Below are 23,928 nucleotides of genomic sequence, written 5' to 3'. Positions count from 1 at the left end.
CCAGCAATGTATTTTCCAGGTAATAATAACAATATAGATAATAATACTTGTTGAGTACTGAGCACATTTCATGTGCTAAGAACTCCACTCCCAACTCCAGGGGCACAGAGGGTTCAGGGTTGAGCAAATCAGCAGGTCTTAATCTCCTGGCCACAGGGACCCACCTGGAGCCAAGGAGGAAAGGTGAGACTTATGCCAAAGGAGAGGCTGGTTCTCTGTGATGAACTTTGGAAGGCTGGACCTGCTGCAGCCTTCTTGCCCCCAGGTAGAGCCAAGTGCCAGGGGAGTGTCCAGAAAAGTGCTGGGATTCACTGATTGGACCAACTTGGGTTACTGGCCAAAACAGCAGCAGTCCACTAGAATTGCTTCGTTTATTTATGATGAGTTCAAAATTCCATGATTTGTGATAAAAAAACAGTAAGTTATCATCTGCTAACTACTGCTGCATAACAAATCACCCTAAAATTTATGGCTCAAAATGTCAACACTTTATTGTATCTTATGATTTTTTTATGTTGTTTGGGTGGTTCCTCTGCTGATTTCACTTGGCATCAGTTATGGGGGCAGGTCAGCTGGGCTGGAAGGTCCAGGAGGCGCCACTTAGGTGTCTGGCAGTTAGTGCTGACCCCTTGGTTCTCCTGCACATGGTCTCTCATCCTCAGTGGGCTAGAAGTTTCCTTAAGTGGCAGTATGGAGGCAGCATTCCAAGAGAGAAAAAATTGAAATTGCCACGCTTAGGAATTCACACAAAATCACTCTCACACATTCTACTACCGGAAGTAAGTCAGAGGATAACCCAGGTCCAAGGGCTGTGTAAACAAACTCTACCTCGTAATGGAAGGAGGTATAAAATATTGTGGCTTTGTTTTTCAGTGTAGACAACAATTTTTTCTGAGTATAACTATGTCCCCATCTGATAAATTTTGACATATGTTGCTCTTACTGTCCTTTATTTATAAGATGGTGACTTTTGTTTATTTTCAATTTGACCAGGAGAATGACTTTCAGTTTACAAGTCATTAGATTTTATTTATTCATTTTTTGGTTTAAGCCATCTTTTTTTTTTTTTTTTTTTTTGGTGGTGGTAAGAGTATGTGCCCTGTTATTTGGGGGGATTGATTTAGGTTTTATTTGTAGCTTGGTATATAATTACTATTTTATATGTACCATGGACATTTGAAATGATAGTGTTTTTTTCTGTTTAAAAAAATACAGAAATTAATAGATTTATTGGTTTATATTTTTCAAATGTCCTATATCCACTCTATTGTTTTCTCTATTTGTCTAGTGTATCATGGCACTTTCCTACAGGATTCTTATGGCAGGCAGAGTCAGGGGGCATTCTGTTGGGTGGGTGAGGAGGAACTGAAATAAAGAAATGATGGTTTTCATTGTAACTATAGTTGACTTCAGGGGGGAAAAACCCTAGAGTTTTTTTTCCCTAGGTCCATGCAAAACCCAAACACAAGCTTTCTGTATTTCACACCCTTAACAATGATCACAACCACAGAAACAAGAGTGCTTATTTTCAGAGAATGCCATAGAGATATTGAAGACAGTATTATGTGCTTCTTTGTTGGTGACGGACTACATAATTGACTTGGGGAGACAAAAGTAATATAGCAAAAATATAAGGCAAAACACAGGAAGTGGCAAACAGTTGTGAACCAAAGAGAGTGCCAGACATAAAGAGAGCTGTGGGGAGGGGTTGGGGTAGGGGGAGCCTCTGGACTGGGGTGGGGGTCTGGGCTTACAGAGCTGACTTGAAGCCTGGGCATAGTTTCCTTTAACCTGAGGGAAGGGTTGCTCCTGAAATGCTTAAGGCACATAAGCAGTTTAAGTCGTAGTCACCGTTAGGCTTCCCAGTGAACCAGCAGTTTCCCATTTTTGGTGGAGACTTGCTTTGCGTTTTTGGTGGCTGCCCATATATCTTATGAATGTTGATATACAGCACAACAAAGGTGGACCTTGAAGAGAGGTGTTGGGGTGGCCAGTTGGTTTTCACAGGCCAGGGACCTCATGGCTTGTCCTTGGTCTTGTAGAATCATGTGGTGATTTCTGTGGTGTCCTCAGAGAACTCATGTTCTTCATGTATAAAAATATTTTTATTAAAACATTAGGGTACAGCTACAGTCATTGCAAACTGTAACTTACTTTTTTGTCTTCTGGAAATGTTTGCTAGTTGGTGGTTAAATTTGACCCTTTTACCTGCCAGGGTGATGCAAATCTTAGGCCACTTAAGAATTCAGGAACAGACTCCCTGTGGGATGTCTTTCTGTGGCCAAGGTAATGACCAGTTCAGCAAAGAGCCAAGCATAATCATGATATGGAATAAAATGCATTATGCAGGGTGGTTCAAACCCTGAGGAGGTCTTGAACTACGGTGCACATCTTGATTGCTAATTAGAAAAAGGTGTTTCAACCCAGAAACCACTGAAATACGTGAACTGAGAAGCATTGGTTATGGAAATGAAAATCAAAGGCATCAAGCTTTGCATTTTTGATTACATATTCAAATCACACAATTACAGTATATAAAATCAATTTTTACCGTAGTCATAAGTAGAAATTAGACATAGACTTTTAAAATTCAAATCATATTTGTATTAGATGAAACTCCTCCTAAAGATGAGTTCTTTACCCTCAAGCAGAAAAAGATCTGAATGGAAAACTGCTGCCTGCTTCCTTTCCTCATAGATAATCCTTAACATAGTTCAGTTATAACCTGTTTCAGCTTGAGGGGACACGCTGGGAAAGAAATGAAGATGTCGTGTCCCTTCAAATGTTGTACCATCTAGGTCCACATTTTCTAATCTTCAGAGCTTCCAACATTTTGCCAAGGATTTGATGCCAAAGAAGGGGGAAAAGAAAATGAGGGTGGGGTAGAGAAATGAATGAGAGCTGATTAAACAACAAAGACCAGCTCTTTACCAGAGTGAGTAGGTAAAAAAAGACCAGGAGCAGTGAAAACCCCTGGCATCCAGACTGTGGTCTCTAAATACCACTCCCTACTAAAAGGAAACAAAGCTTCTTGGAAAATAGTGAATTTCAGGTCTGGAGCAGAAAATGTGCAAACTGAGGCTGGAATATCTTGTTCCCAAATGCAAGGACATGCTCCAAAATTGATGGGAACGTGGCAAAAGGACACAGGAGCGAACTTGGAGGTATCAGCACTGGGCAAACCTGAGACAATTTGAGCATAGCGAATGATGACAGTAATGGATTATAACACATTTAATAAAAAATAGTTTGAGGCAAATAATACTGCCCCTCATACCCTACCCTGTAAAAAAGAGTGGCACTTAATAAATGTAGAAGAAATGGTAAAACTAGAAAATCACTTTTTGCAACAAACTTTATAATTGATTCAGATAAAACTTATCAATGGATGCTAAACCATTGAGTAATATGTTGTTGCAACAGGATAGTCACACAATCTCAAAGTATCACCCCTGAAGGCTTGTAATTAATATTACAAAGGGGAAAAAGGGTGATTACAACAGAGAAATCTGGTAGATGCCACCTTAACTAAGTGATCAAACTTTATCACCAATGATGGGACCAGCTGATACCATAAGTCTTCTGATGAAGGGCATAACATCACTTGTGATAATCGTTGCCAAAGATGTTTAACTGAGTCTAGTCGTGAGGAATCCAAATCCAAATTTAAAGACTTCCTGCAAAACAACAGGCCTGGATTCTTCAAAAATGTCGGTGTCAAGAAAGGCCAAGAGAGATTTGGAGAACTGTTCTGGATTAAAAGAGAGTAAAGAGACAAAACAACTACATGCAATGTGTGATCGTTGGCTGGATCTCGGATAAGAAAAAATGAGTATAAACGGCACAATTGGGACAATCTGGGAAATTTAAACATGGGCTATTTATTAGTTAATAGTAAATTTCTTGATGGCCATAACTTGTGTTTTTGTGTCTTTGTTCTAGGAGCTACATGTTGAAATACATAAGGATTAAAGTGTCATGATGTCTACAACTAACTCTCAGATAATTTAGCCAAAAAAAAAAAAAGTGTGAATTGCTTGTGTACATGTGTATAGAGAGACTGATAAAGCAAATGTGGCAAAATATTAACAAGTAGTGAATCTAGAAGAAGGCCATATGGCTGTTTAACATGCTATTATTTCAAATTTTCTGCAGTTTTGAAAATGGCTGAAATTAAAGTTTGAGGGACGAGAGCTGGCCAACTCAGTGTGGCTCTTTTTCTCCATAAGTTAAATGAATTTTAAGTAAAAAGAATAAATTTAGATGCAACTACATCTTTAAACTAATGTCATTATCATTGTAATAATACTTGCTTTTCTTAAAACAATGCATAATTAATTTTTGTGCATGTTGAATTTTTAAATAGTATGTTCACATGATTTTTTAAAAAAGTATATAAAGAAATTTCTTTCCCTCCTTACTCCCATCTGCTCTGTTTCTGCCTCAATACCCCTCTACCATTGGTTTCTTCTATACCCTTCTAGAGAATATTTATGCATACATAAAAATATAAAATATATATTTTATTTTTCTTCCTTGCTATATAAGAGACCATATTCTACCTATGGTTCTGTATCTTGCCCTTTTTACCTATCAATGTCTTAGATATCTTTCCATATAAATACACACAGAGTTTTGTCATTTTCATTCTTTATTACAGCTGCATAGTACTCTACTATATGAACTTACCATATCTTATTTAACTTTTGACAAACTTTAGATTGTTTCTTGTCCCTTGCTACTGCAATCAATGCTACAATGAACACCCTTGAAGAGATACATTTTCACATATGTACACTGGTGTGAATACCTGTAGAATAAAATGCCAAAGTGGGATCACCGTGTCATAAGGGGTATACTTTTGTAATTTTGGTGGCTATTGCTGATGGAGAAATAGAGGTCGCCAAGTTGAAAAAAATCTAACACACTCCACCTTTGTCATCCTGGCATCCATACTCACTTTGTTTACCCGTTCTTAAATTCCAGATAAAAACAGTAGCAGAATCATAATTTCACTTAACAGGATGCAACTATCCCTCATAGAATCAAAGCACATACTCCCTGGTCCTCAAAAACGGGTTCACAATCCTGTTTGTCACTTTATCCATCTTTAGGTGATGTTTATTCCTCTTCTACCTGAGTCACAATCCATCTTTGATACCCTGTAACTTAAAAACTGAGATACAGGGTTAACTACTGTTGTAGTCAGTTCGGGCTGCTATAACGGAATACCACAGACAGGGTGGCTTAAACAATGGACATTTATTTCTCACAATTGTGGAGGCCGGAAGTCCAAGATCAAGGTGCTGGCAGATTCAGTGTCTGGTGAGGACCCTCTTCCTTGTTTGCAGATGACTGCTTTCTTGCTGTGTCCTTACATAGTAGAGAGAGGGGGGTGGAGAGAGAGAGAGAGAGAGAGAGAGAGAGAAAATGAGTGAGGACACAAGTTCTCTCCTGTCTCTTCTTATAATCCCATTCATGAGGGCTCCACCCTCATGACCTAGTTACTCCCCCAAAGGCCCCACCTCCAAATACCATTACATTGGGGATCAGGCTTCAGCATATGAATTTTGGTGAGACACAAACATAGTTACCTATTGCTGTATAACAAACCACCCCAAAACATAGTGCCTTATAGCAACCACCCTTTTGTTTGTTCATGATTCTGTGGATCAGTCATTTGGGCTGGCCTCAGCTGGGTGGTTCTTCTGCTGGTCTCATCTGGGCTCACTCAAGTGGTTGTAGTTACCTGTGGTCCAATGGGGCTGAATGGTCTAAGATGACTTCACTCACACATCTGGTAGGTACTTACTGAATTCTTATTGGATTCTTATATTTTTTCAATTCATTCCCTTGAATTTTCCAATCACATCATCTCCAAATAATGATAGTATATCTCCTCCTTTCTAATTTTTATGCTTCTTTTTTAAAAAAAATTTTATTGGAGTATAGTTGATTTACAATGTTTTGTTAGTTTCAGGTGTACAGCAAAGTGAATCAGTTACACATATACATATATCTACTCTTTTTTAGATTCTTTTCCCATATAGGTCATTACAGAGTATTGAGTAGAGTTCCCTGTGCTATACAGTAGGTCCTTATTAGTTATCTATTTTATATATAGCAGTGTGTATATGTCAGTCACAATCTTCCAGTTTATCCTTCCCCCCCTTACCCCCTGGTAACCATAAGTTTGTTTTCTACATCTGTGACTCTATTTCTGTTTTATAAATAAGTTCATTTGTACCCTTTTTTTAAGATTCCACATATAAGCAGTATCATATGATATTCATCTTTCTCTGTCTGACTTACTTCACTCAGTATGACAATCTCTAGGTCTATCCATGTTGCTGCAAATGGCATTATCTTGTTCTTTTTTATGGCTGAGTAATATTCCATTGTATATATGTACCACATCTTTTTGTGTGTGTAAGTTTGTTTATTTTGTAGCTTTACTGGGGTATAATTGATATGCAAAAATTTACAGACATTTAAAGTATACCTCTTGGTGAGTTTGGACATATGTGTTCACCCGTGATGCCATCAAGGCAATAGACACATCCACTACCTTAAAAAATTTCCACTTTTTTTTTTTTAGTTTTTTGTTTATTTTGTTACATGAGCTCTATCCCCCTAATGTATTTTTTTCTTCCAGTTTTATTGAGAAATAATTGGCATGCAGCACTCTATAAGAGTAAGGTGTACAACCTGAAACTAACACAACATTGTAAATCAACTATACTCCAATAAAATTTAAAAAAGAAAAACATTAACCACACCACAGAATTTCCCTTCCAATCACTATTACTATTCCCTTCAGGGTTATACTGATTTGGAACATTGTAAATTAACTTAGCTTATTTTTGAACTTTAATCAAATGTATTGAATTATACTACTGTTTATACACACACACACACACACACACACACAAAGATTAAGGTGTACAGCATGTCTTGACATATGTATATATTGTAAAATTATTTTTTTCTTGATTCCCAAATTTTATTTCACTTATCTTCCCATTTTACCACAAACTCTTTACAGTGAGAGCATTGCAAGTTAATAGGATATATTGGGGTTAAAAGCTTATTGCCTTGGAAGAGTTTAGGAAATTTTAGAATGTTTCTTAAAAACTCTGTACCACATCTTCTTTATCCATTCCTCTGCTGACAGACATTTAGGTTGCTTCCATGTCTTGGCTACCGTAAATAGTGCTGCAATGAACATTGGGGTGCATGTATCTTTTCGAATTATATTTTTCCCTGGATATATGCCCAGGAGTGGGACTGATGGATCATACGGGGGCTCTATTTTTAGTTTAATTTTTATGCTTCTAATTTCTATCAACTAACTGCTTGGCTAGTGCTACCAAGACAATGGTATGTAATAGGGGTGATGGGGCACCCTTGTTTTCTTTTTTTTTTTTGGTTCACTTTTGTGATTTTTTTTTTAAATTTTATTTATTTATTTATTTATTTATGGCTGTGCTGGGTCTTCGTTTCTGTGCGAGGGCTTTCTCTAGTTGCGTCAAGTGGGGGCCAGTCTTCATTGCGGTGCGCGGGCCTCTCATTATCGCGGCCTCTTGTTGAGGAGCACAGGCTCCAGACGCGCAGGCTCAGTAGCTGTGGCTCACGGGCCTAGTTGCTCTGCGGCATGTGGGATCTTCCCAGACCAGGGCTCGAACCCGTGTCCCCTGCATTGGCAGGCAGATTCTCAACCACTGCGCCACCAGGGAAGCCCCCTTGTTTTCTTTATGACTCTAGTGGGAATGTCCCTAGTGTATCCCCACCATGCTGATGCTGGTTTATTTGTCATATTAGAAATAGATGGAAATTTCCTTATTTCAGTGTCTCCTTAGTTTCACGGATATGAAAACAAACAACATGGAAGTCTATTCACAGAATTCAAACCAATGTCCCATTTAATATTGGTGATAGACGTTCTTATAGAGAGCTAAGTCCAGGCTGGAAATGATAGCTGTCCAGGATCAGGGTCATGATGGTGGTAAAAGGAGAAGTAGATGAATCTGAGTTACATTTTGGGAGTAAAACCATTGATGAGTTCAATGTGGAGTGTACAGGATAAAGAGGAATTAAGGATAATTTCTAGGTTTGATCTGACACATGGCTCAGACAGAGCCAATAACTCTTGATTGCCAAATGCAATGGGATTTTTCTCACTTTACCCAACACCTGAGCTCTGAGAACCTGCTGACCACTCTCTTCACCTTCTGTTCTGCAGCACTAGGGCTACCTCCTTCACTGCCCTCACTGTTTCTTCTCAGTCTCTTGCTGGGTTCTTCTCCACCTGCTGGATGCCCAGGTTGAGACCCCCACGCCCAGCTCTGTCCTTAGCCATCTTCTCTCCCTGAGCATCTTTGGATTTTCTCATTTCTCCCCAGGGTTTCATGTACCACCTGTGATGCTGATAGCTCCAAAAACTGTGTCTCTATCCCCATCTTGCTCCTGAACTCCCAGGAGAAGATCCATTTGTCTATAGGATTTCTCTCTACATGGGTCTTCCGTAGGTGTCTCAAATCCTTCAAGTTTGAAACCAGACTCCTTATCTACTCCAATTCTGACACCAATTCCTATGTGTTTTTCACACAATTTCAAGCAATTCCCCAACACAAGGTGGGTGTCCTACAATTCAACTGAATTCTGACGCTATCTACTTGGAGACAGCAACAGATCCCACAGGTTAAGGACTCAGTCCTACAAGACTACCCCCCGCCCCCACCCTTCAGATGCCAACTGAAAGTTTGTCACTGGTGATTCTGACTGACTGGCTGTAGATGGGAGGTTCCAATGACCCCTTCCTTGGGTTTGATTAACTTGCTAGAGTGGTTCACAGAATGCAGAAAAATATTTTACTTTCTAGATTACTAGTTTATTATAAAAGGATATAACTCAGGAACAGCCAGATGGAAGAGATGTGGAGAGCAAGGTCTGGGAAAGGAAAGGGCTTGGAGTTTCCATGCTCTCTTAGGGTACCATTCTCCCCTTATCTCCACATGTTCACCAATCCAGAAGCTCTCCAAACCCCGTCTTTTTAGAGTCTTTACGGAGGCTTCATTACATAGGCTTGATTGATTCAATCATTGGCCATTGGTGATTGATTCAGCCTCCAGCCCCTCTCTCCTCCCCAGAGGTCAGGGGGGTGGGACTGAAACTTCCAACCCTTTAATCACTTGGTTGGTTCCCTTGGCAACCAGCCCCCATCTTTAGGTGCTTCCTCCAAGTCATCTCGTTAACATAACAAAAGACACTTTCTATCACTCTCATCACTTAGGAAATTCCAATGGTTTTAGGAACTCTGTGCCAGGAACTGGATGAAGACCAAATATACATTTCTTATTGTAAATGACAATATCACGTCTACCTTCTCCCAGACATGATGGGGGTGGGGCTTATCATAGGTTCCATTCTCTCTGTCACCCTTTTTCCCCCCGATCAATCAGTCACTAAGTCCTAAAGATTCTACCATCTCAAATCAGTTCCTTCCAGCCTCTTTCTTAGTCTTGGTCATCTCTATTGGGACTTACATGACCACATCCTCAATGCTGTCTCCACTTCCTTCCTGCATTGCTCCCTTGCATCCACCATTTCTGAACTTCTTTGTTTTCTTAGAGTGTTTTAAAAAAATCTATTGAGAAAAGTTTTGTGTTATAAGAGACACTTCCCTAAGAATGGATTTTTGCTGGAAAAACGATGAGCTCAAGGACAGAATGCTGTGTCCTTCCTGGCTCTTTATTCTGACCATGGGAAATTGGGATACCAAGATTCCTTAACCTTGTGACTGGTACTTTCTGGAACTTCTTGTATTTTCAAGAGTATTTAGTTGACCAGGTCCATTACAAATCGCGTGCAGACTTCTAGCTTGAATCTGTCTTGGGCATCTGAAGTACACTCTCTCATTGATGAGGCTGAAATGCCTTGCCATTCCATAAACTGCTTTCCTAATCCCATCACTTGACTTTCAAGGTTAACATTTAGGAATTTGTATGAGAAAATTTTATCCAGAAATAGTTTTTTTTGGCCGCACTGCACGGCTTGCAGAATCTTAGTTCCCCGACCAGGGATCGAATTCAGGCCCCCGGCGGTGGAAGCGCAGAGCCCTAACCACTGGACCGCCAGGGAAGTCCCCAGAAATAGTTTTAACTAATCACAGATACCAAGAACCACAGTCTTCTGCCACTGGCATTTTGAAAGGCAGAGGGAGAGGTGTGTGTCCTGAAGGCCCAGCTGTGGCAGTGGCTGCCAGCCTGTGGGGCTGCGTGGCTTCTAGAGCAGGATTTGGCAGCCTGGCCGGTGTAGGACTGGGGCAGGTGGGCTGTGAGACTGAGGCAGGGCATTGAGAATGCCAGAGGGAGACCAACCAACCCTGGGATTCAGTGTGAGAGTCAGATAGGGAAGAGAGCATGGCCAGGAAGTTTGGGAGGATCTAGGGAAGGACGGCGTGGAGGGGTGGGGGGAGAGAGAGGCTGATATTCTCAGGGAGGGGGGGAGGAACCTCAGTTTATGGGAGTTCCTGGAGAGAAAGGGAGAGGGAGAGACAGAGACCCAGATAGGCACAGATAGACACAGATAGATTCCATCAAGTGAGGGAAAAACAGCCAGAATCAACAAGAATGCTCACTAGGCAGAGAACATAATTGAAGTGTCCCTACCTGTGGAATCATTCTAAAGTGGTAAAAGAAAAAGAAAAGGAAAAAGAAAAAAACATATACTATATATCATATTATATATTATTATATATATTTATATATACTATCATAATATATATACTATTATTACATAATATATATTTTACCACTTGAGAATGACTCAATATGTAGTTTTTCTTTTTCTATATTCATAAAAAACAAATAATGTTTATTGAAGGCTCTGTGGGCCAGACACTGTGTTGTGTGCTTCAGGGCATTATCTCTTTTAATCCTACAGCAGTCCCACTTTACAGATGAGAAAGTGGAGTCCAGAGAGGTTAAGCAGCTGGTAATCAGAGGAGCTGGTGTTGCAGCCCTGGAGCCTGAACTGTTTTGTTTTTGTTTTTGTTTTTTTAAAATTTTTTCCCTTTCTTCCTTTCTTTCTTTCTTGCTTTCTTGCTTGCTTGCTTGCTTGCTTGCTGTGTTGGGTCTTCGTTTCTGTGCGAGGGCTTTCTCTAGTTGTGGCAAGCGGGGGCCACTCTTCATCGCGGTGCGCGGGCCTCTCACTATCGCGGCCTCTCTTGTTGCGGAGCACAGGCTCCAGACGCGCAGGCTCAGTAATTGTGGCTCACGGGCCCAGCTGCTCCGCGGCATGTGGGATCTTCCCAGACCAGGGCTCGAACCCGTGTCCCCTGCATTGGCAGACAGATTCTCAACCACTGCGCCACCAGGGAAGCCCCCGGGAAGCCCCCTGAACTGTTAACGGCTGCTCTGGACAAAGAGAGCCGTGACTAATGTTTCACCACTTGGGTAGGTTATTTGGAGGTACCTTGGACAGTTCTATTTCTGATGGTGATGAGTTTGAAAGAATAAATGACGAACTTAGGTGGCCAACTGATCCAGTTCTTGTTGCTGCCTTTGTCCGATTTGGGGCTGTGAAGGTGAGAACTGTTGAGCAGGTGTGAAGACAGTAAATAGGTTACGGGCATTTAAAAATAAGGTGCCAGGGACTTCCCTGGTGGCCCAGTGGTTAAGAGTCCGCCTGCCAACACAGGAGACACGGGTTCGAGCCCTGGTCCGGGAAGATCCCACATGCCGCGGAGAAACTAAGCCCGTGCGCCACAACTACTGAAGCCCGCACGCCACAACTACTGAAGCCCGTGCGCCTAGAGCCTGTGCTTTGCAGCAAGAGAAGCCACCGCAATGAGAAGCCTGCGCACTGCAACGAAGAGTAGCCCCCACTCACTGCAACTAGAGAAAGCCCCGCGCAGCAACGAATACCCAATGCAGCCAAAAAATAAATAAATAATAAATTTATAAAAATAAATAAATAAAAATAGGTGCCGAATTGGATATGAAACATGACATCCCCGCCCCCAAGAAGCTTCTTATTAAAGTCACTTGAGGAAGCAGCTCTTGATAGGAAGCCGATAGCCACATCTTTTTCTCTCTATTAGGGCACCCCAGTTAAGAAACTGGACTTAAAATCACTTGAGAACTTTATAAGATTTTAATGTCTAAGAATCCAAATTAACATGTCTCTGTCCAAAGGGTATGAAAAACTAATCTGAGTATAATTATCATATAATGTGATACCGGGGCAGGGACCTGGAGCCTGCTGCCTGTGGACCTAAGTTACTAATGAGGGGGTGGGCTGTAGACCACTAACAGCTCCATCAGGGTCCCACTCGGAGCAGCTCAGGAGAGCAGCTGGGATGGTGACCCCTGGAAGGTCCGAGAGGGGTCAGCTGTGGCTGAATATTGGCGGCCTTACAGCCAGGCCATGCAGAGGGATTGCTTGGAGCCCTGGAAGAAAAGCCACATTTAAAATTCAGGTTTGAGATGCTCTCAGGGGGAAAATGCTTGTTCAGTGAGAGGTGTGACCAGGACAGCAGGAGCGGAGGGGGTCTGCGAACTGTTGATTGAAAGCTCCCTGCCTCAACCCATCAGATCTGCCTTCAGGCCGCTCCAGGGAGCTGACCTGTGTCTTTTATTTGATTCTAAGGGATGGAGCCCATTTCTAATAGGGCATCAATAAAGCTTCAGGATAATTAAGTGCCTAATTGAGTGTCTAAATTCAGCTGAAGCAATTTACATGCAATCTTGCCATGTCTGGGATGTCTTTTTCACTTATGTCTAAGAAGTCATATTTTTGACTTTTTATTTTGTTTCTTAAGTTCCTTTGGTACGACTGTGGCTGCCTTTGCATATTTATGACATTGGATAGGTTGCTGTGGCCACACTATATGCAAATCAACCAATAAATGCAGTAGAAAAATAATATGGAAATCTAAAAAGGTAAATAAATGGGGGTTAGAAAAGAGTTTAGACAAGAATCGCAGAAACTCCCTTAGTGAGAATGACCCTCAATGGAGCACTGGAATATTTGGAATATTGGCACTTATCCCTGCCAGGGAGCTCTTGGCTTTTTGTTGGAGATTATGTACATTTTTATTATAGTCTTTATCAACAGACCTCTTCTCTTACCTCTGGGAAAAAGTTACTGCCTTTCTTCAGTATCTGTGCTTTGGTTCTCATCCATCCAGTCAAACATTTATTAAGTGCTTACTGTATGCACTGTTCCAGCTGACAGTCTGGTTCTCGCTCTCAAATCTTGCCCCACACTCTCTCCTCCTGCTTCATTCTCCCCCCCACCCAGCCCTCCCACCACCAATGAAAGTGGCATCCTGGCCAGGCACAGCAAACCAGCCCGACAAGTGAATCATGGGTTGGACTTGGTGAGGGGTGTGTGGGGCTCGGGGCTATTTCACAAGGGTCCTTGGAGCTTTGGGGAGCACAAGAATTGTTCCCTTTTGTGCATTGCTTGTCTCTGTTCTACACCACCCAAGAGCCGGAGATTGCCAGTGGAGTCCACACTTCAACTCTTCAGAAATTTATGTTCAAATCCCTTAGAAGGAGGAGAATCTGCCCCCATTAAGGCTTTATCTTAAAACTGAACATTACATTTTAAATAAAAAATATAAGATGTCAAAATGTGTGCTGTTGCCACTTAGTGTATACATCCCTATTCTGTGTCTGGCTTTAATATGGACAATTTCAAACATACATACAAGTTGGGAAAATCATATGACCCCCACATTTCAGTAATTATCAACTTATAGTCAGTTTGCTTTCATCAGTACCCTCTTCCCACTGGATGATTCTGAAGCAATCCCAGACGCCATATAATTTCATCTGTAAATATTTCAACATGTATTTCTAAAAAAAGAAAACATAAAAAAATCCACAATAACCCTTCTGCAATTCCTTAAAATCGAATACCTAATCAGCAAATGCTCAAATGATTCAACTGCTTTTTTAGTTTGTTCTAATGGGTTTTCAGAGAAGGTTTGTGATTGGCTGAGATGCCTGTTAAGTCTCAATCTGTATCACCTCCTTTCCCTTGTGTTGATCAAGGCTTTTTTAAAATGGTAAAACCACCTGTTGAATATTATCGAAGATGTGTTTTGATGTCACGAAATGATCATCAGTGAAAATTTAAAATTGTTTTTATCAATTTTCACATGGTGGAAAACATACAAGAGACTTGCTTACAATGGAAAGCGTTCCCCATCTCATCACCTTCCCCTCTGAGTCACTCCTCAATTTTCTATTTAGTTTCTCTAGTGTTTACATCCGAGACTGTAATTAACGTATGTGGATCTCTGTTCCATGGATGTTACACACTGGCTCCCGTTGTGAAAGATGGGGACTTGGTGCTCTTACCCTGCAAATACTGTTCACTGGAAGACCTCATTTGTAGTTAAGTGCATCCACATGTAACTTTCTCAGAATGAGTGCTTGGCAGGTCCATTTTCTAAATCTTTGCATATTTGAAAACACTTGATTGATAGTTGGCCTGGGTTAGGAGTTCTAGGGTCAAAATTGTTTTCCCTAAAAACTTTGAAGTCCTTTTTCCATTAAAAAAAGGTAATTTGCAAGGTTAATTTCCTTAGCTATTATTACTACGTGCTCACATTTGAGTACTTATGATTTGAACAGTGCCAGCCACTGTTCCAAGTGTTTTAATCAGTATCAAGTTTAAACCTTAGCCCTATGAAATTTGCAGTATTATTAGCCACATGTATAGATGAGGTAACCAAGGCATGTAGCTTGTCCAGGCAGGATTTAAACCCCAGAACCTGCATTCTGAACCTGGCAGCCTTCTTCTACCTAAGGCCATACCTCCTGTCGCGGACCCCCTCGCACAGCCCCAGTGCTCACAGGGTTCCTCTTCTGACCTCTTCAGGCCCGGGAGTAACAGCTTCCCAGGGTTGCTGGTCTCCATACCCCAGCCCACCCCTCTGAAGTCTGTTTGTTGCCAAAACTCGGCTTCTGTTCACCGGTGCCAAATAGAAACGTGGAGACAGGGTTTTGGGTAAAGTAGAATAGTTTTATTGCTTTGCCAGGCAAAGGGGGCCACAGAGGGCTTATGCCCTCAGAACTGTGTGTCCCACCCTGGAGGGGGTTGTGAGGAGTCTTATAGTGTTCAGGGAGCAGGGCGTGGTCAGCTAGTGGACATACTTCTGATTGGTTGGAGGTGAGGTAATCGGGAGTCAGCATCACCAACCTTCTGGTTCCAGCAGGTCTGGGGTCTACATGCTTGTGGGCAGCATACAGTTAACTTCTTCCACCTGGTAGGGGTTTCAGTATCTGCAAAACAGCTCAAAGGACCTGGCTCAGAATATCATTTATAGTCCTTGAGGAAGAACTAAAGGTTCTTGACTTTGTTTAATGGCTAGAGTATTATTTTGTCTTTCTTGACTGTTTTCCTTTCTTTCTGCATTTTTTCACTTCTCTAGTTAAATTTATTCTTTGACTACAGATTTTTACGACAAAAGGCAGGTGGAGGACATGGGTGGGGGTCTATTCTGGGAAGGTCTCAGAGGGTCCTGCTCAGTTACATGTTCATTAAACAGCTTTTCTTAAAACTTCTGAGCACCCAGCAGAGACCATGACCAATGCAGTCACATGTCTGGGAAGTACCAGGGCTCAGATTCAGCCTGGTTCTGTCCAGCTCTGGGTGCCTGTTACCCAGAAATAGGTTTAAGACTTAAGAAGACAATAGTTTAGAAGCTGTAGAAGATGAAAATGGAGAAAGTTTAGGTTAGTGTATTTTAATTTAGTATTGAAAATCCCCTTATTTTAAAAAAGCAAACCCATTCTAATATTATTATAATTATCACACTTTCATTTTGTCATTTTTATTTATTACTACTTCATATCTGTGTAGTAAAATAGTTGATCTAAGCAACTTCTCTTTTTACAAGTGTCATATAACTTCAAGTTCTTGTTTTACCATTTTTGAAGTGTTTTGAATACCAGTGAGGGTCTCCCTGTGGTACACCCCGGGACTGCCAGGTTCCCCCTCCCCAGTGGGTTTTTATTGTCATCACAGAGTGGAATGGCTATTCTCCAGAGTTTAGACAACTGGTCCACAGGGAAGACATTGTTTCTGAAAGAGTTACCATGACAACCTCCTTCTTCAAGGTAAGCATTTGAGTTTTAACAAAACAAAGGACTTGGCTTTGTATTAAATTGGTCCCCATGGCAGTGTTCATCACACCATGCATGCTGTATTAGCCACCTTCACTCCTGGTATGTTTTTTCCTGAGATTTAGAGGTCAGCTCATGACCGGGTGGCCACCTCCTTGCATCTTGGACTCAGACCAGAAGCCTGACCTCTTCTGTGAAAAAAGACCCATCTTCCTTAAATAAAGAAAGGCTATTGGCTGGATATGGCTCCTTATCATGTAGTTACTGTTTCCTCTTTGAATACAGGCTCTTAGATTTGGAAAGAAAATTTTTTGCACTGGAACAGATGCTGGCATCTCTCTCCTCTCCACCTTTCTCTGATAAAGTATTTCACTTCTCTTGGTAGATTGGTCCATTGATTAGTTAGTAAATATAGCCTTGGACAACTGGTTATCCATTTGGGAGAAGTTACTTCTCTGCTTTCATGTTATTCACAGAAACCTTGATGGATTAAAAATAAAAGAATTTCTAGAGTAGCAGAAGAAAATATAGGAGCCTATTTTCATAATCTGAGAGATGGAAAGAAAAGAAACCTAGAAGTAATAGAAGAAAAAAAGAGGGGACCCCTCACATTTAAAACTTATATACACAGCCACGTCATAAATAAAGTTAAACAATAAATAACAAAATTGAAAACATATTTGTGACATATGGCAAAGCATTAATATCCATAATATGTAAAGGGCTTCTAAAAATAGATAAGACATATGGTAAAAGGTACTCAAGTTTATGAATCAAAGAGATATAAATAAACTAGCAAAAAAACCCACAACACTGTTGGACCAACCTAAATGTAAAAATTCAGAAAAAAATTTAGTGTTTGTAGGGGTGTTGGGGAGAAGTATTCCTGCTCTGTTGATGGGAGTGTGAAATTGTTACCAAACCAGGTCAGGCTGCTCACTGCTCAAAAATCAATACGCAAGAGAGAGAGAAAAATGTTGGTAGAAAGGAAAGTTGCTTTTAATCAGAATGCTGGCATTCTGGGGAGATGGTGGACTCAGTGTCCTCCAAAAACCACCTCCAAAGTTTCTGCTTGGCCATGAAAGTTTTTAAAGGGAAAAAGGGAAGTAATCTCAGTTAATCATTGAAATGGGGGTCAGTCATCGCCATCCCCTACTGTGTGCAGGCTTGTGTGCAGGCTTGCTGACTTCTTGTGGTTTTTCTTTAGATGCTCTCTTGTTCACACAGTTTGTTCGAGAGATTACTGAAAGGGAAGCTAAGGAAGAGATCTGGTCATCTATTAATTACTTATTCTTCATTTCTACTTCTTTGATCTATGGAAAGAACCAACAGATTAGGCAAGGTATTGTGTGGTCAAAAGATTTGAAAGGTGTGCTAGGGCTGGAGATGAGTACAGCATGGGGGTGCCTTGTGTCAGGTTAGTGACAAGACAAGGGGGCCTCCTGCAGAGAGCTTTCTTCTGCAAAGAGCTCTTTCCTTCCAAAAGCTGCTTGCAAAATTACGCCCTCTTTGGAATGGGTAAATGTGACAGTTTTTGTCCATTTAAAATGCCCATGACTTTCAACCCCCAAATTCCCTTCCTAGAAATCTATTCTATAGGAATACTGATACAGATTCAAGATGAGAATGTGCAAGGATGTGTGTGAGAGTGTGTCTGTGTACGACAGCGTGTGAATGTGGGAGTGTGTGGGTATGTGCGAATGGGAGTCTAACATCCTTGGTAAATTTGCTCACCGTCTCTCTCCTTCACTAGAAGCTCCCTGAGGGCAGGGTTCTTGTTGGTTCCGTTCACCCCTTTGTCCCCAGCACCAGGGATGCAGCCCCCGCACACGGCTGATGATCAAATATTTGAAGGAATGAATGAACGAATGAGTGTCAGGCAGCTGCAAGAAAAAAAAAACTGGGGTTATATCATTAATATGTGATATGGATTTGGGTCAATGTATTAATGATACAGAGGGCATGATTCACAATGAAGATGTTCATATCACCCACACAGATGTAGTAAACTACTGAAGTTGAAATATACAAAGCAAAAAAAATAAAAAAAGAAAGAAAGAATAAACTGTCATTAAGGAAAATCAGAGTGAGACACTTGAACACACGGTTCTCAACCTCTGACAGGTCAAACAGGAAAAACAGAAGGGTTAGAGGCTTTGTATAATGTTGACTGACAGATCCATGGAATTTTGTGCCCTGTGCATAATCACCTTCTTGTCTCAGGGTGTTTGAAACTCTCCAGTTCCACACGGCAGGAGTACATTTTCTTTCTTTCTTTTTTAAAACTTATTTATTTAAATTTATTTATTTTTGGCTGCGTTGGGTCTTCGTTGCTGCCCACGGGCTTTCTCTAGTTGCTGCAAACGGGGGCTACTCTTTGCTGCGGTGCGCGGGCTTCTCATTGTCATGGCTTCTCTTGTTGCAGAGCACGGGCTCTAGGCGCGTGGGTTTCAGTAGTTGTGGCATGCGGGCTCAGTAGTTGTGGCTCCCGGGCTCTAGAGCGCAGGCTCAGTAGTTGTGGCGCACGGGCTTAGTTGCTCTGCAGCATGTGGGATCTTCCCAGACCAGGGATCGAACCTGTGTCCCCTGCATTGGCAGGTGGATTCTTAACCACTGCGTCACCAGGGAAGTCCCAGGAGTACATTTTCTGACAAAAATGTCATAAAACTAAAAACCGATTACAAAAAGTTTATTTTAAAAATTAAAGGCCTGGAAGTTAAGTAAATAAGTCTTTTCAGTAATCCTCTGTCGAGGGTTAACTTCTTCCAAAAAGCAATTGTTGACTGAAAAACGCACACAACGTAAAAGTTGAGAATTATGTTTTATTTGACCACCAAAACTGAGGACTTACGCCCAGGATGTAGCCTCTCATCTAGCTCTGAGGGACTGCTCTGAAGAGGTAAGTGTCCTCCAGGATATATATAGGAGTTTCTGGCAACAAAGACCAGCTAGTCAGAACATCAAAAGATTACTGCTAATTCAAGAAAATCAGACATCTCAAGTTAAGGAATTTAGTGCTTTTCTATGTATGGGAAATGCAAGAGTCTAGGCTCACTGAAACCATTCCTTTGATATGCACCTCAGCTCTCTGGGGTCAGCATTCTGTGCTTGCTCATCCTGAGTCTCCTCAGGGTGCATCGTAGGGAGTGGCTGCAGTGGCTGACTGCTTGAGGGCGGGCATCCTGTTTCTAACCTGAGTTTCCTCAGGGCTCACCATTGGGGCAGCTGTAATGTGATGGCTTGATGGCTACAGCATCCTTTGTTTACTGATATGGCAGGCAGCATTTTTTCATTGACACAATTTTGGACTCCTTAAAAGTTAGGACTGTGGAGAGCACCAGGCACCGAAGCTCATGAGAGATGCAGGCAAACGTTGCTCAGAGCAAGAGAAGTGTTTTCATTATTAGGCAAGAGAGGATGAAAATAAATGAACTAGGGATTCAATAAAAAGCTGGAAAACCAATAAAACAAAGCCAAGAAAAATAAAAATGGAACTACTGGAGACAAAATTAGAGAACAACAAATTAGAGAAAAGAACTAAAATAGGATTTTTAATATGAGGAATGGTTCTCTGGAAAAAGTTAAAAATGACTTAGATTTTAGCAATGCTAATCAAGAAAAAAAAAAGAAAACATTAGTAAATGGTAAAGGGCGTGTAAGCACAGAGATGGGAGGGGGAGATGGATGCCATTGTAACACGTTTCCCCCCACCCACCCCCTTCTCTCCACAGGCCCAGGCATCAGGAGGTAGTGAGGGCCCTCAGGGCAGCCACCACTAGTCCCTGAAGTAGTATATGGTATTTCAAATGCCGAAATGTCACAGCCTGTCCTTATCTTTCAGTGGTCAAGGGGCAGATGCTGGAGTCATACTGGTCGGTCCCTCTCCTGGAAATGTATTTAAGATCCGTGGACTCTGGTCAATGGGGCATTCCTCTAAATCAAGAACATGCAAACTTGAGAGCCATTTTCCCTAAGGGTGTGGAAAGAGCCATTCTGAGATGGGTGGGGACCTGGGACCCTTTGCTGCAGGACTTGCACCTGGACAAACATCTCCTCCAGCAACAGAGTACAACGAAACTATAAGGGACTAAAAATAACCACATGCATGCCCAGTTGGGGCAAATTATGAACAAATAGATAAAAAAGGCCAAAACCCACCGCCACTTCTTTTTTTTTTTAACGTCTTTATTGGAGTATAATTGCTTTACAATGTTGTGTTAGTTTCTGCTGTATAACAAAGTGAATCAGCTATACATATACACATACCCCCATATCCCCTCCCTCTTGCGTCTCCCTCCCACCCTCCCTATCCCACCCCTCTAGGTGGTCACAAAGCACCGAGCTGATCTCCCTGTGCTATGCGGCTGCTTCCCACTAGTTATCTATTTTACATTAGGTAGTGTATATATGTCCATGCCACTCTCTCACTTCTTCCCAACTTACCCTTCCCCCTCCCGGTGTCCTCAAGTCCATTCTCTACATCTGCGTCTTTATTCCTGTCCTGCCCCTAGGTTCTTCAGAACCAATTTTTTTTTTTTTTTTTTTTTAAGATTCCATATATACGTGTTAGCCTACGGTATTTGTTTTTCTCTTTCTGACCAACTGCCACTTCTAAGGTGCTGGGAGCAAAGACTGAGTACTGCGCATGATCCCTGCCCACAGCGCCACCAAGCGGTGGGCAGGCCACTTAAGCCACCCTTCTGGCCCGACACACTGGTCCTGCCCCTACCCTCGTCCCATTTAGGGGACCAGCCTGCCCTCCTCGGAGAGGAGAAAGAGCAAGGTCACCTGTTACTTGCTTTGCACACGAGGGGTGCTGCAGCCTGAGTCCCATGAAGCCTTGCCTGAATTCCTCCTCTGGCCTCTTATGAATTTCTAATAATTAAAGGGTCCGAGGACCTAAGTCAGTAACAACTCTGCCAAGAGGAGAGTGGGGACCAATGGAGGGAGAAAGAGAGAGAGAGAGAGAGAGAGACGCCAAGACCCTGTGGCCCAGAGCCACCCCAAGGCAGTGGCTGCTTCAGGACCTTGGGTTCTCTGATACCTTTTTTTTTTTGCCTTATGCAAAGTGTAATTTATAAAAGATTAAATAACAAGACTCAACAATAATATGAACAAGTGTCCAAGATTTTCTTTAACTCAATTAATGTGGGAACCAGGAAAATGTTGAAACTGGTTCAAAGTGCATTAGAGGAACTGGGTATTTTAGGCAACTTTAACAAAGGAGTGTTAGGGTAGGATTGCCGGTTTAGATAGAAAACTGGTTCATCTCCTACAGGACTATACCCGTAGCATCTGGGATTATTTTTTTTCACCGTTCAGAGATGATTTGCCTATCTAACTGAAGAAATCTAAATTCAGGTCTGCCGGTACAGAGCTGTAAAAATAGCCCAATCCATAGAAAAGCAATCACAGGTGCAAGCCCGGCACTGCAATGAATGCACACCCAGCAAATCTCATTGGTCTACTTTCAAGTTGTGGATAGCTTTTATGATACTGAAAAATAAATCCCTCCTTAACTTAGTCTGAGAGGAGTTTTGGTACTCAGAGCCTAAAGGTCTGGTGGGAAGGAAGGGAATAGAACAGTCAGGAGGAGACAGGTATTTCCTCAGCTGATTGGAGGACCAGCCCCGAGCACACGTACTCCCATACAAGCGTCCCTTCCCACACTTCTAAATTGAGCTCTGTAAAAGAGCAGCATTCGGACAAATATCAGTGGATTTTAGTTCATTATAAATTAACCAATCAAACTCAATCCACTTGTGTATTTGAGAGTCCACTATGTGACCACGATCAGGTCGGTGTCCGCGGGTTCCGCATCCATGGATTCAACAATTGATCAGATCCATGATTGGTTGAATCCATGGATGTGAAACCTGGGGATAAGGAGGGACCCACTATGCCTTTTCACATAAGGGACTTGAGCATCCACGGAGTTTGGTATCTGCGGGGGTCCTGGAAGCAATCCCCCGTGGATACTGAGGGATGACTGTATACAGATGCGGAAGTACTCTAAGACCACCCTGCAAGACTTCATCGTTGAGGGACTTCCCTGGTGGCACAGTAGTTAAGAATCCGCTTGCCCAATCTCCCAATTGGGATTGACATATATACACTAATATGTATAAAATGGATAACTAACAAGAACCTGCTGTATAAAAAAATAAATAAAATAAAATTCAAAACTTCAAAAAAAGAAAGTTAAAAAAAAAAGAAAGAAATATGTCTGGGAGGAGGGTATTCCCTCCAAACACATAGCTGTAAAAATGGACATAAGGTGCTACATTATGTGGTTAAGAGCGGAGGCTTTCAATTTCTTTTTACAAATGGCAAGAAAAAAAGAGAGGAGAAACCTAGAGATAAAAAAAGAGACTTAAGAGATGTGTTAACCAAATGCCAGTTTCTGACATAGACCTTGTTTGGATCATGATTCAAATAACGTACTGTGGGGAAAAAATTATGAGACAATTGGGGAAATATGAACATGGACAGGACATTTGATGATGCTAAGAAATGATTGTTATAAGTGTTGTTGTTTTTCTAAAGAGAGTCCATTTCTTTTGAAGATATATATTGAAATATTTACAAATGAAAAGATGAAATTCTGTGTGTGTGTTGGATAGGGGCTGGGTAGGGTATGGATGAAACAAGATTGGCTATGAGTTGGTAATTGTTGAGGCTGGGTGATGAACACATGGTGATTCATTACACTATATTATCTACTTTTTTATGTCTGAACATTTTTATTAGTAATAAAGGCTAGGGCTTCCCTGGTGGCACAGTGGTTAAGACTCCGCCTGCCAATGCAGCGGACACGGGTTTGAGCCCTGGTCCGGGAAGATCCCGCATGCCGTGGAGCAACTAAGCCCGTGTGCCACAACTACTGAGCCTGCCGTGTACAGCCCATGAGCCACAACTACTGAAGCCCGTGTGCCACAACTACTGAAGTCCACGCGCCTAGAGCCCGTGCTCTGCAACAAGAGAAGCCGCCGCAATAAGCCCGCGCACTGCAACAAAGAGTAGCCCCCGCTCACCGCAACTAGAGAAAACTCGCGTGCAGCAGCAAAGACCCAATGCAGCCAAAAATTAAATAAATGAATAAATAAATAAAAAATAATAAAGGCAAAAAAATCCCACAATAATTATTATTTCTCTCGATTCCATGTGTTGGCTGGGCTCAGCTGGGGGATCCTTCTGTTGGTCTCACCTGGCGTTTCTCACATGACTACAGTTATATGGCAGCTGGAGGGTCCAAGACAGTCTCCTCACAGGTCTGGGGCCTTGATGCTGGCTGTCAGTGGGACCTCTCCCTCCACTTGGCCCCGCATCACTTGGGAGTCTAGTGCAGACTTGCTCACATAGCATCTGGAACATTCCAAGAACTGGAAGAGGAAGCTGCAAGGTTTCTTCTTGCCTAACTGCACGTCTACTGTGGTCTATCAGCCAAACTTGCAAAGCCTAGATCCAAGTGCTGGGGAACCAGACCATACCTCCTGAAGGGAGGAGCTACAAAGTCACATGGAAAAAGGGTGTGGCCTCAGGGAGGCATGACAGATTTGGAGTCTTACTTATCTCTTCTACCACAAAACCATAAAGTAGCTGCTATTTACAATGTTCAGCATGAAACAGGCATTTGGCACCTATGATACCCGCTTAATTCAGACAGGGCCAGGCAAATAGGAGGATTTTAATAAACACTTACTGTATTGAACCAGACTGAATGAATTTAGACCCAGAATGTTTCCTCTCCTTGTTTTGTAACCTTTATAACCTTACTTGGTACAGT

This window comes from Eubalaena glacialis, chromosome 18 (assembly GCF_028564815.1).
Source record: "Eubalaena glacialis isolate mEubGla1 chromosome 18, mEubGla1.1.hap2.+ XY, whole genome shotgun sequence".
Classification (NCBI taxonomy): Eukaryota; Metazoa; Chordata; class Mammalia; order Artiodactyla; family Balaenidae; genus Eubalaena; species Eubalaena glacialis.
Note: the sequence above shows the minus strand (reverse complement) of the source record.